The sequence below is a fragment of the Amblyomma mixtum genome, chromosome 10 (assembly GCF_055824585.1).
Source record: "Amblyomma mixtum isolate Tamu chromosome 10, ASM5582458v1, whole genome shotgun sequence".
Lineage (NCBI taxonomy): Eukaryota > Metazoa > Arthropoda > Arachnida > Ixodida > Ixodidae > Amblyomma > Amblyomma mixtum.
Genome location: NC_143021.1, coordinates 181,932,957 through 181,947,189, shown reverse-complemented (window position 1 = coordinate 181,947,189; position 14,233 = coordinate 181,932,957).

Below are 14,233 nucleotides of genomic sequence, written 5' to 3'. Positions count from 1 at the left end.
GGTTCTTGAACGTGCACTGACATCGCACAGTACACGGTGTGTCTCCTGTGTGCTCTACACCGACAGTGCGCTGTTTCCCCAAGCAGGCGAAGCAGGTGGCTTTAAATGTTCTTGAAGCGCTTCGCGTCGAGTGCGGGGGCAGTTGGAGTACAAATGCGCTCATCAAGAGGACGGCAAAACTCACGCGGGTGAGCGAGCGAACGCTTTACAAGTGGACAACGGAGACGTTGAACGCGGGCCGAGTGTTGTCACCGAAGAAGCGTTCTGGCGGAAGAGTCCGCGAGCGGACGAAGAAGCTGGACGATTTTGACCTGAGCGTGTTGCGAAGGGTGGTACACACCTTTTTCCAGAGAGGGGAAATTCCAACTATCGCGAAGGTGGTTGCGCATTTCGAAGAGGACGAAACGCTACCGACCGTGTCCGCAGCGACAATGCAGAGGATGTTGAAGAAACTTGGCTTCCGATACAAGAAGCGCTCTCGGAATGCGATATTAATCGAAGCGACGCACATTGTGCAGTGTCGCCGCCGGTACCTGCGCCATATAGCGGAGCTGCGACGCCAGGGTAGGCATATTTTCTTCACCGACGAAACGTGGGTTAACGCCGGCCACACGCGAAGTCGAGAGGTTGCGACAAAAAAAAAAGTGGGGCTAGTCCCTTTGGAACGGGCGTCCGCCTGTCCAAAAACAAACCAAAAAAAGAATAAAAAGACATCACGCGCCACCTGCTAGAGGTAGAAAGAAGCCACTATAGTGTACTAGAATTAGTACACTATAGAAGCCACCTGGACATCAGGTGGATCGAGCCACAGGCGCGTAGGAACACACTAATGTAGTGCGCGCCATCCTGATTGGACGAGAGAGCTGTACCTTTCGTAGTGCTGCAAACATCTTGTGAGACGGAGTATAGACGCCCCTTCGTTCATTCTAAATCATCGAGCTGGCATATCGGAGTGATTAGCACTCCTGTCTCGCACTCCGGAGACCGTTGTTCGGTTCCCGAGAGAGAGAGAGAGAGAGAGAAACAACTTTATTGCCATAGATTGGTGGGATTTAGGGTAGGTGGGCTTGGTGTGGCCCCCAGGTGGGTGCAACTTCCTGGGCCCACGAAATGAGTGCCAGTTGGATGCTCTTGTGTGGCCTTTTGAGGAGTTGGTTCCATCCTTCTTCGGAGGGAGCTGGCAGTAAGGTTCGAGGGGGCGGATTTCCCGCGCAACCCCAGAGGATGTGTGCCTGGGTGGCGATTTCTCCCTGGTAACCATTTTGGCAGACGGGGTCGTATTCCCCGTCTGTGATGAGTGAAAGTCTAGAATGGCTAAGGATGGAGTGCGTCTGCAACCTGCGGAGCAAGCTGGCTTGCGCTCGATTCAAGTCGTGGTGTGGAGGCGGGAACTGGCGTCTCATCTCTCTGTAGAGGTTGGTAATTTCGGTAAAGGTCTGGGGAGCCTCGGCAATAGAGTCTGGGTCCGAAATCGACCAATTTCCTACTCGGTTTTATTTATTTATCTGGACTGACTAAAAGGTTGATAGGCTAATTGGGAATGTAAGCAATTAACTGAACTCACTCCCACTTACTTCGAGCATCACTATGCGATCCCTTTAATTCGTTGCATGGTTACTAGCCAAAGTACAATTTGCTCCGTTTGAGATTCGCGCACTGTGACGTCACGACCGTTTCGACTAACTGAAAAGCGTGACATTTCTTTCGACAACTCCTGCTTACAACGATGAGGCAATAAAGCCTTCTGTCTTAAAAATTGACGCAGTGGCGTCGCAATTCTGTCGAACCTTAATGCAGAGCGAAAGCTGCTTCACATTTTTGTTGCGGAAGCGACACTATGCTAGGTGTGAGCAATTTCGCGGAACCTCGGAGATCCCCAACTACGCAAGCGCGAGGAGCGGGTGACGGCAGATCAGCGGGAGCCGCCGCCGGCTCCTCCGATGCGCGGGTGACTCAGAGGTTCTGTCGCCGCTGCGCCAACAGTGCATTCTCGAGAAGAGGTGACGTCACACGGCGCACAGCTGCGCGCTGGAGCCACCGCCGAATCCTCTGCTACGCGGGTGACTCAGAGGTGCCGCCGCCGATGCGATTGCCGCGCCGTTGCTTCCGCTATTCTACTCGGATGGCCACTGGTCAAACCACAGACAATTTTTGTAGCAGAAGCAACACTGCGCTAGGTGTGAGGTGATTTCGCGAAGCCAAGGAGAGCCCCAACTGTGCATGCAGGAGGAGCGAGTGTGAGACAGTTACTGCGTAATTTCCTTTCCTCCAATACAATTTCCATTTTCTTGATTGCGGCCCTTGTTTCTCTTTCTACTCCTTTCGCTCCCACTTCCTCTCTTCTTCTACAAACGGATGGCGGGTGTCCACCGAGATATGTGAGACACTTACTGCATAATTTCCTTTCCTCAAATACAATTTTCATTTTTTTCATTACGGCCCCTCTTCCTCTTTCTTCTTTCTCTCCCACTTCCTCCCTTCCTGTACGGTGCAGTTCTGATGTCCGCCGAGATTAGAGAGAATTACTGCGCCATTTCCTTTGCTCAAAAAGCGTTGCGTTCAAAGGGCAAGGCATCGCGCCCAACGGGTGGTGCTATTGCGGGGATTCCCTGGCAGCGCAACACCTGTCGCGTTGTACACCTAAAGGCGAAGCTTAAGCGCCATTAATAGGCAGCTAATTAGTATTAAGGCGAAAAAGCCTTTAATGCCTCATACTCTCGTGACCAAGACTTGTTAGCAAATGTGTCCGCGTTTCGGAAGCATGCCTATATGGGCATATGGCAATCAATAGCCAATCGATACTTGATCTGGTGTAATCGAAAGACATCAGAACATGATAGAAGTGGATTTCATGATTATATCATTGTACTTACAGACTAAATGACTAATTGGTAATTAGTAGTAGTAAAGACGTGGCATGTGGGACTGTGCCTGTGCCTTAACACTAATTAATCAGCGTACTTGATAAGGTAACGTTAACTGTCACTACCATATAATAGGTATTATCACGAAATGTGCGTCATTATTAACAATCATTAACTATTATTAATAGTTAGATGTTTCTAGACGTTCCATAGGCATTCTGTCGAACATTCTACACAGTTCCGTCACTTGAAAGTTCAGTGACAGGACGTGATGCATGATATTAGAACGACAGTAAATACCAATTAGCCTAATTAACTTTTCCAGTCAAACAACATAAATAAATAAAACCGATTAGAATATTGGAAGAGTTCGGGAATCGAACCAGGGTCTCCGGTGTGCGAGACGAGCACGCTAACCACTCCGCCATTCCAGCTCGATGGTTTGGAATGAACAAAGGCGCGTCTAGCTAATACGGTCTTTTCAGTCACTCCCATCTCCCTCCCTTCCCTTATGGCGAGGTTCAGGCCTCCACCGTGATATGCGAGAAAGGCGCATTTGCTTTACTCAAAAATCAATTTACCGACGAGCAAGGCGTAGAGCGGAATGGGCGATGGCATTCTGTGGACTCCCAGGCAGCTACAAGACGCTGTGATGGTTTGGTTGGTTGGTTTGGTTTATGGCGTTTAACGTCCCAAAGCGACTAAGGCTATGAGAGACGCCGTAGTGGAGGGCTCCGGAAATTTCGGCCACCTGGGGTTCTTTAACGTGCACTGACATCGCACAGTACACGGGCCTCGAATTTCTCCTCCAAAGAAATGTGATGGTCCACTCTTAGAAGAGAAGCTTAACATCTTAACCACACAAGAGGGACACAAGCAGCAACACTGCGCTTAAGGCTTCACCGCACTTTAGGTCAACAAAGTGCCCCCGAATTTTTTAGTCATTAATCCGTAATTAGCCATTAATTAGTAATTTGTCGTTACTTAGTGATTAGTACTAAATATGTGTGACTTCATCCGGTGGTGACGTCACCGGTGCAAAAGAGGCAGTCAATGTGGTGAGGAAAACGCTTTCGCCTCTACGCAGTTTAGACAGTAAAAGTGCCCCTGAGATGCCGACGCCACAGCAATTGCCGCACCGTTGCTTCCGCAACCCGACTCGGGATGGCCATTGCCCAAACCACAGCAATTTTTTTATTCACTTGCAGTGGCCTGTGTGACGAAAAACAGGATGCTCCTCATCCTATGGGGTGCAGTTCACTGTCTCTTATAAGTGCAGTGAAGAGGAATCTGAACTCGTGTTTTTGCCGCGGGAACTTAATCTACAGGCCCGAGCATTCTTAGTAGCTTCGTGTTATTGCCCTTTGTGGTCGATTTCCCTAATTAAATCGAATTAAACCGCCTTTTATTTTGAATTCTCCCCGTACGGTGGGCGGAGCCCACCAACACGTGGGGTGCCTTTCACCCAGTCCCGTGGCAGCTTGCCGCTCTGCCATCGGCGGAGTAATACGTAGTAATCCGTAGTAGCAAATAGTCCGCTCGTGTATATATTAATGTGTGCTTATTTTGCGGCTATACTATCCGCGAATGTAACTATGTATTCACGGAAGGCTAAAAAAACAAAATAAAGCGAAAGCAAATCATCCACGGAGCTGGCTGAAGGGCACTTCACGCGTTGGTCGACTCCGCCCACCGTACGGGGAGAATTAAAAAAATGAAAGCGGGAGCCGGACGTTAATTCGATTTAATTAGGGAAATCGACCACACAAGGCAATACGTCGCAGTTTCTAAGAATGTTCAGAATGTATAGATCGAGTTCGCGCGCCAAAAAGAGGAGTTCAAATTTCTTTCTCCTGCCCCTTTAAGGTCGGTTAGTTTCATTATTTCTCCTGTGCAATATTTATTCTTGTAAAGTAACCACTTTTCCCGTATGCGCTCGGTTGGTGTGGTGCCGTCGTTGACGATCTTAGTCGCAGTTTTATCCATTCTGCAGGTATTTCTGAGGCAGGGCACATATCTAGAATTGAGAGGAAAACACACCAACAGAGCAGGCTACTGTTACGATCTCCTAGCCACTCTTAAGTGACGTCTGCTCCCTGCGCGCTGCGTCTAAACCATTTTTGTTTCATTCTTATTGCCCACACCTCTGTTTAGATCAATTTTTGTTTTATTTTTGGTTTATTTTTCTTTTTTTCGTGATTTCCATTTCGCTTTCTTTTGTTTTCTGCTTGATTAATTTTATTTTCTGATCATTTTATTTTTCTCGATATTGTGTTTTTGCTGCTTTTATTAAACTTGATTATTTCATTTAACTTTTGCTGTCATATTTTTTACGATTTTTATTTGGCGGTGCTGCCTCCCAAGGTCGTTTTCTATGCCGACATGAGCTTGAAGAATGGGAGAAGTAGAGCTCCCGCTCTAAAGGCAGCCACCGCGGTCGCTCAGTGGTTGTGCTACTCGGCTGCTGACTCAAAAGACCCCGGCCCGGCTGCGGCCGGGGCCCGGCCGCAGTGGTCGGATTTCGATGGAGGAAAACGGTAGAGGCTGGTTTACTTGTGATATGAGTGCAGGTTAAGGAACCGAAGGTGGTTAAAATTTGTAGAGCCCTTCACTAAGGCGTCCATCATAGACTAAGTCGCTTTTGGAAGTTAAACAACACATAAACAAACGAGAAGAATTCCTCTTCTGAATGCACACCTTATCTGTGCGGTAAAGGACGGGGAGACGGACGAAATACGAAACTCTGCACCTAGTGATATATAAAAATAATAGCCCGTGGAGGTTTTCTGTTGAAGCAAAATTTTCAGTGATTAAGTATTGAGTTCATGGCGGTGAAAAACGTTTATTGTTGATTAAATTTTTACAGTGCGGTGAGTGGTGTAGGGCCGTGTTGGCCTTTCACCTTCACAATACTTGGTGGAGCCCCTATTCCGGGGCCCCATTGGCAAGCAACGCCGCATGCGTCCGGTGAACCAAGGACTTTTGGGTTTTTCGGTCTGGACAGCCGTGCAGGGCCGCCACATATTCCTCTCTGGTGGGGTTGGGGATGGTGGGGACTGATGCATTTGACTGACACGCCCAAAGCATGCGGAAGATGTAAGCCACCTCCCCACAGAACTGGCACGCGCCATCGAAGGATGTGCTGTAATGTTTAAGCACCGCCGGGCACAGGAGTATTAGTGAGAATTTTCATGAGGAGGAAATTGTCAGCGCGATCCAGTCCCTTGCAAGGGGCCAGGCAGCGCCGGTGCTCCTCTTTGTAGTAATCGGTGATGCGTGTGAATGTAAGGGCCATCCTGGGGGCCTTTAAGGTAATAAAGTGAAGTGAAGTGAAGTGAAGTCTGATTGGGAGTAGGCTTCCTAGGACGGGGGATAGCCAGGGGAGAGAGTTCGCGGCCGGCCTGATCGGCCTGATCGTTTCCTTATAGTCCCTGTGTCCGAGGGCCCAAATAAGGTGCTTGGAGTTGGATCGTCGCATCAGCCGCTATATTGCATTACGCGCCAGGCAAGCGGCGGAGCCCAGCCCAGCTCATAGTTACGACAGGCCCCTCGCGAGTCGGTGGCGATGTGTTTCGGCTTGGGATTAGTGACAGCCAGAGCAATGGCAAACTCCTCCGCGTGTGTTTCGCTTTGAAAGTCAGGCCGTTAACTGCGTTAGTGTTGTGTGCGACTGCGGCCATGTACCACCCCCGGCGGTGTGAGCCGGCAACGTGCACGTAATACACGTGTTGTTGATTACCATAGTATCGCGCCAACGCTTCCGAGCGCGCGTGGCGACGACAGCTATAGTAATTTCTGAACATGTTGCGGGGATGGGGCCGGATCCGGAGGACGCGTCTAAAGGGTTCTGGCACTCTCTCCCTTTTCTCAATGTGCTACTCATGTTTAATGTGTAGCCGGTCCAAGAGGCGGCGACCGGACGTGGTCTGTGCAAGACGCGTGCATTGGTTGACTAAGTGGGCTTCCAAAGCTCCCGGAATGCGTTCACCACGCTTAAGGCCAGAAATCTCTGGTTGGACGTGGCGACCGGGAGGTCGAGAGCCCGCTTGATCACTTTCCGGAGGATGGCCTCCGGTTGGTCATCATCGTGTTTGCGCAGGTACAACTAGGGGGTTGAGTAGAGGATTCTACTCGTTATAAAAGAATGGGCAAGCCGCAGTGCACCCTTGCTCCGTAGTCCGCCCCCTTGTTGGAGAAGAGGCGAAGGACGCGGCTCTCCTTACCTCCCGGATCGGTACTGAGGGGACACTTTTGCGAAGCGGAGTTATGTCCCAAGGCGAGGGACGTACGTGCACAAATTCTGATTTAGCTGCGGCGCAGTGGAGTCCGCAGTAGGCCGCGTAGTCGTCGACTAGGGTCGCCGTTGTTTGCAGGCATGACTTCATTTTGCCCAGGTTACCTTGCGTGGCCCAGATTGTAATGTCATCCGCATAAAGGGCGTGATGTATCCTGGGCAAAGAAGGCAATTTGAAGGGAAGATGAAGAATTGCCAAATTGAGGAGCTGGGGAGACAGGACCGCGCCTTGAGGTGTTCCCTTCGATCCGATGGTGTATGGCCCGTGTTCTGCATCTTGAATGAGTATATATGCTTGACGGTCTGTAAGAAATTGTCTTATGTGTAGGAATGTTTTTTGGCCAAAGTTGGTGCACTGAGGTGGGCCAGGATTACTTCGTAATTGACTTTGCCCAATCCGCCCTTAAGATCCAAGGCCAGAACCACCTTGTCGTTGTGGGGACATTGAACAGGATCTCAGATGTCGTGGATAAGTGGGAGGCTTGTGGTGGAAGTTTTGCTCGGGATTTATAGTTTCATATGGGACTCCAATGGCGGGTGATCGAACATTCCAGCCACATTTTCAAATTCGTCGTTGCTGATTCCGGGACGAGCCTCTAGACCAATAAGATGATTTCATGTCAACAAACTTGATTGTTACATGACAACCGAGAGAGAGAGAGAAAAAAACTTTATTTCAACAGGAATTCGGGGTACGCCCCAGGGTCCCCACACAGCCCCACTGCACTCAAGTGTTTATGTTCGTAAGGTCCATAACACTGGCAGCACGTCCGGTGGCGATGGTATGCACGGCCGGGTCCTCCGAGCGCAGCAGGGTCTCCCATTCCTCCGAGGTCTTGAGATTCTCTAGGTCCCGCGGGGGAGGGTCCGCCGGAAGATGGAAAGGGTGTGGAGGGAAGAAGCGAAGGGTTCTGGGCATAGGGCGCATGCTGGAGTGGGGAAGGAGGGATGATAGTGGGCTAGGTTAAGGGGTGAGGGGAGAGTGTGTGTCTGTAGTCTGCGCCGGAGTGTTGCATGTTTGTTATCTAGGGAGGGGTGGGGCGGGGGCTAGAGCTGGCGTGAGGCTCTGTATGCCTGGGTCAGCTCACTGAGTGTGTGCATGCGCTCCTTCGTGAATCTCCGACCTGAGGCCACCTGAGCCCGGTTTAAAGAACCTCGGGCTAAAAGGTTGGCGGCCTCGTTTCCGGGATTCCGAGAGTGCGCAGGCACCCATATCAGCTCCACATGGCAGGTACAGTAGAATAGTTTTCAGTCTTCACGCTGGCTCTTAAAAGGGGTCTGAAACACTTTGTGAATAGAGTAAATAAACTTGCTGAATTATTACACTCTCTCGTGATAAATATCTTAATCGAATAATACACTTATGCACCCAGCAGAGCACCTATATGCGTGCGTGTAAGTCTCGTTCCGGCGTCTCTTTCCAGGTCGCGCCCTCCTTCGTCGCTGTCGGCTGCGTGATTCTGTTAGACATGGCTATGTAGCGGTTGAAATCTTTCAGTCTTCTTGCAGCTACCAAGGCCGCGGCCAGTCACCCGCTTCAGCAGGTCAGGAATCTCCAACCTTCAGCTTAATTGTCGCACACATCTGCAGCCGGAGAAGCGCCAACAGTGAGCGTCCAAGAAGTGGCGAGAGAAAAGGGAGGGCGCGAAAACGCTGGAATTCGAGTTTTGATCCACATAACTCGTGTTCCGCTTAACGAAAGTTCTGTGGGCACTGAAGTCTGCTTACTTTCAATTCATTTCATTTCATTACCTTAAAGGCTCCTTAAAAGACGGTCTTACATAAGGGGTGGCAAGAATAAGAGCACAATATCACAATAACAGGAAAGTTTCTACATTATCAGAAAAAGCCTTGGGCAAGTGATGATGGCAAAGTTGTTTGGAAGGCCGTTACAGTCTGCGGCTGCAACAGGAAAGAAGGAATTAGAGAAAGTGACGGTGCGTGAGCGTGGACGGGCAACTTGTATGTGATGGCTGGTGCGGTGATATATGCGTGCTGGGGGAAGAATATAAGGTGCGATGTGCATAGGGTTGTAGAAGAATTCGTGAAATAAAGAAATGCTGGCAATGCAACGGCGGAGCGATAATGGTGATAATCCGGATACTGTTTTTAAGGACGAAACACTGATGTCATAAGAGTAGGACGAATGAATGAAACGGGCAGCCCGATTCTGAACAGATTCGAATGCATTGATGAGATATGCTTGGTGAGGATTTCAGATGGGCGGCGCAAATTCTAGTTTGGACCGGACGAATGATTTGTAAGCTTCTAGTAGTTTTATTTCACTTGTTACTGTGTTTTTTTGGTTTCATTAAAAGGTATTAATTATTTTATGGGGGCATGATGAAGATGGTGCATTAGGAGCCCTAACGTCTTGTTTGCTGACGATATTATATTAGTAACATGCAGGCTCCAAGAAAGATCGCTAGAAATGGTTAGGCCTAGATACTTGTATGACTGAACTAGTTGTACGGGAACTTCAGATATTACTTAAGAGAAGGTTAGAGGTTTATGGCGATGGCTAATGGACAAAAGATTAAATTTACGGGGCTTAAGTTCCATTAGCCATTCCTTATACACCACTCCAAAACAGCATTAAGATCATTTTGAAGAGAAGATTGGTCAGCGTTGGATAGAATACCACGATAAAGTGCACATTCTTCAGCAAACATGCGTATGTTAGATGTTAAGTCTGAAGGCAGATCATTAATGTATATGAGAAACAGTAGTGGGCCAAGCACAGATCTCTGTCGGACGCCCGACGTTATTAAGAGTGACCTAGGGTTCTTATTGTTAACGGAGACAAACTGCGTACGATTAGTCAAAAATTCTTCAATCCACTTCAAAATACGGGGGTGCAAATTTAATCGAGAAAGTTTTATCAGCAGGCGTTTATGGGGTACTTTATCAAAGGCTTTGGCAAAATATAGAAAAATAATGTCAATATGTAGGTTAGAATCAAGGTTAGCATGCAGATCATGAATGAATGTGGCAAGTTGGGTCTCGCAGGAGTAACCCCGGCGAAGCCCGTGGTGAGCAGGATGGAAAACAAAGTTTTTCGAATCAAGGAATGCCATGATATGGGTATAGATGACGTGACCAAGATTTTGCAGGGAATACTACCTAGAGATTTGGGGCAGTAATTAAGCGGCGACTTCTTGTTACCTGATTTGTAGACTGGAATGACCTTCCCATTTTCCCAGTCTATGGGTATTTAACCTGTGAAGAGTGATTGAGCGAATAACAAGCACAACAGAGATGAACATATATCTTTGGTATTAATCAGTTTTTTAGCGTTGATATTGTCAATTCCAGCAGAGGATGATAATGTTTTCTATTAGTGACAAAATTCCAGCAGAAAAAAATATCAGAGGAGGCATTGTGTATTGAATAACTCGGGGGTTTGGATCAAAAGTCGGATCTGTTTGATTAGTGAACAAGAATGAAAAGGCTGTGTTGAACGTGTTGGCCCATTGAGTTTCGCAGACAGTTGCACCTGGAGCATCGGTGAGGGAAACAGTGCGTGTGTGCTGGGGGTTAACGACTTGCCAGAACCTACGAGGGTTAGTTGACAACATTTTAGGCAGATTGGAGTTTAAAAAAGTCCGTTTGGCTTCTAGAATACTTTATAAATAAGTTTTTTCGTCTGAATTATATGTGTTCCAAGCGTTCTGACTAGGAAGCAACTTAGCCGTTCGGAAAGACGCTTCTTTTTGTTTTCAAGACGTTTGAGAGTATTTGTGAACCCTGGGTTTGGAGGGTTATTTCGTATATTTATGTTCGGAATAAACCTGTCGACCAAATCTTCGATTTTTCTCATAAATAAGGACCAGTTATCATGGATGGATCTTTCATAAAAGCTGGATTGAAATTATTATTATTCACGTTGCCTCACAGGCTCCAAGCATGGAGTATTGTGTGAGGGGGGGATTACATAAATAGGGGTAATAACAGGAGCATGAATGACATGGTTATATAATGCTGATTGACTGTTAGTACTCATTAAACAGTAAGAACATCATTACACAATGCCAACTGACTGTTAGTGCTCACCGTAAAACAATAAGAACATCATTACACAATGCCAACTGACTGTTAGTACTCTCCATCAAACAATAAGAACATTATACAATAGTTATTTACGCGTCAGTAATTAGCAAAAATGGCTGTTATTTCGGTCCTAAAAAAAGCTGGATCACGAATATTGACGATGTGTTCCGGAAGACCATTCCAGTGAACAATAGCCTGCGGCAAAGCGTATGATTTGAATGCAACGGTTTTGCCTGAAAGGCGTTGGAAGCTGAGATGGTTGTTTAAACGGCGCGAGGTGCGGTGAGGTTGGGCAAGAGGGAGAGTCGAATGATTAGTGCTATAGACTATCTTGTGAAATAAGCAGACTAGGGCAATTAATCTTCGTGATTGCAAGGTACAAGGAGAGAGCGATAATTTAATGTTTGTGACGCTTGAGTGACGGTCATAGTTTCTGCAGATGAAACGCGCAGCACGATTTTGGACTGATTCAAGGGAGTTAATTAAGTAAGCCTGGTGAGGTGACCAAATAGATGATGCATACTCGAGTTGCGGACGAACAAATGTTTGATAGGCGAGCTTACGGGTACTAGCAGGAGTTCCATGAAGATTCCGTTTTAGGTATCCTAAGGTCCGGGATGCTTTAGCTGTTATTTTCTGTATATGACTGGACCAGGACAAGTTACATGAAAAATGGACACCGAGGTATTTGTAAGAAGACACCTGAGAGACTAAGCTGTTATCGAGCATGTAATTGAACGAAGAGTTAGATTTTTTGCGGCTGAATGTCATTAACTTGCATTTTTCAGTGTTAAGTGACATTTGCCATGATGAACACCAAGCGGTTACATGATCGAGGTCCCTTTGAAGTGGAAGATGATCTGCAGGTAATCGGATTTTGCGGTAAATTATGCAGTCATCTGCGAAAAAGCGAATGGTTGATGTAATGTTGGATGGCAGATCATTAATGTAAATCAGTAAAAATGCGCGCAGTTCATTATTTATTGCTGTATAGTTTCAGAAAAGATTATTCAAAGGAAGGTTCGCAAACCCTTCCTCTAGTTAATTCCGCGTGAAGGAAGACCAGGAGGCGTTTCTTCTAGATGAGGATGATAGAAGAGCATATATTTACAACAAACATGTACAGAGATTAAAACTGGGAAACAGCAGACATGAATTTACAAAGGGAAAAACAAACTTTGCGCAACTTTACTCTTCTACCTAGCAGGTTAGAGCCTAAGAAGCAGAATGTTAGATGCTAAACATGGAGCCCCAGCTCAGGCTGGTCTCCATCCATTTACTTCGGTTTTTATAACCGTAACAAACAAAGAAATGGGGCGGTGACTTTCAGTGGCCCGCCCCAAACATCAATTCTCCAGTAATTGACCTACCCCGTGGGTTGAGCTCAGCCTCAAACCCAGGGTCTCGCTAAGAAAACAAAAATAAAGAACAAATACAACACTACTCTCTCGTCGGAAAGAGCATGTACATCCTCTCCCGTTGGGGCTCTCCTTCCGACCTGTCCCAAGCACGCCGCCGCCCCCCTCTCCACTCGCACTGCAAGTCAAGATCTTGGTACAGATGCGTACCCCCTGTCCTCAGTGCTTGTCATATGCAAACAATAGATGAGAGAGAAGCCGGTACGGCACAGACGGTGGGGCGCTCGGACAAGGGTGATCGATGAGCGGGCGGATAAAAGTGAGGAATGCATGTCGTTCCTCACGTCGCCAGAAAAATGCTCGAATCGCCCTTTCCTGGGCTCTCTCGGTCGGCTCGGCATACCAGCTACGACAGGGTTCCTGTTTTCCCCCACAAATTGATAGAGACACCGTGAAGATAGCAGTGCGTCAAAAGACGATCTCCCTACTGCACTGTGCTTGGAGGGGCTTTCGTTCATAATGGACAGCCCCTTCCGCGGGGGCAGCGCCCTGCACCGTGGTAGCTGGAAATGAGCGTTGACCCATCAGGCGCCTTTCCGACGTTAGCGTATGCATAAGGGGGGATAGGGGTGGGGGGCGCCCTGAAGGTAGCGGCGGTACTGTCGTTCACAATGGACAGCCACCGCCGCGAGGGCAGCGCCCTACACAGTAGTTGCAGCTAGAATTTAGCAGCGGCCTTACACGCCTCCTCTAAGAGTATAATCTAGCTTGCTATCAGCTCGTTTATACTTACTAACAAAAAGGCCGCAGCACGTTCACCGCCCGCACTGTCGGTCCTCCCAGGACACAGTTTCTCCGGGTTACCTCGACACTTCGAGAACCATTCAAACCCCCCCCCCCCAAAAAAAAGTATAAAACACAACACTGGTGCATGCTGGCGTACAGATCTGCCAAATACACTGCCACATTACACTGCGGAGAGTCCATATTCTCGCGCACAGACACACTACGCTTCATTGCATTGTTCACAGCGGTTCACAAGTCCGCGCACAACACTCATTAACAGAGGCTGAGTGTTCTCATATAGTAGACTTTTGTTGTATCCTTTCTTGTTTCAGTTTCGTTTCTTTCAGTGTAGATATCGCCATCGTCATTCAATATGATTTCCTATATAAGTGGCTTGACTGTGACGAATAAAGGAGAGTGTTTCTGCATACTGCGCTTGCATGGTCCCGTGTCATGCGTCTGGTCTGAACCAGAAACCACATATTGGCGACGAGGATGAACCGCCTACGGTGCAAGGCGACACGGAGCCCTTGCAGCCACGATCTCATCGGCGGCCAGGAGTAGCGCAAGAACGCCGGAGGAGCGCAAGAACGCTGGAGGAGCGCAAGAACGCCGGAGGAGCGCAAGAACGCCGGAGGAGCGCAAGAACGCCGGAGGAGCGCAAGAACGCCGGAGGAGCGCAAGAACGCAGATAAGTGCAATTTGCTCACACCACATATTGCGAGGATCAGTATCGGAGCCATGTCACTCGGGTGTTTCCCAGCACCGCCCCCTTTCTTGCCTGCACCCGGTGACCCGGCTGTGCCTTGGCAGCAGTGGAAACGCGTATTCCTGAATTTCCTGGAGGCCATTGGCGGCGATGAACTGAAGCCGAAGCGTTG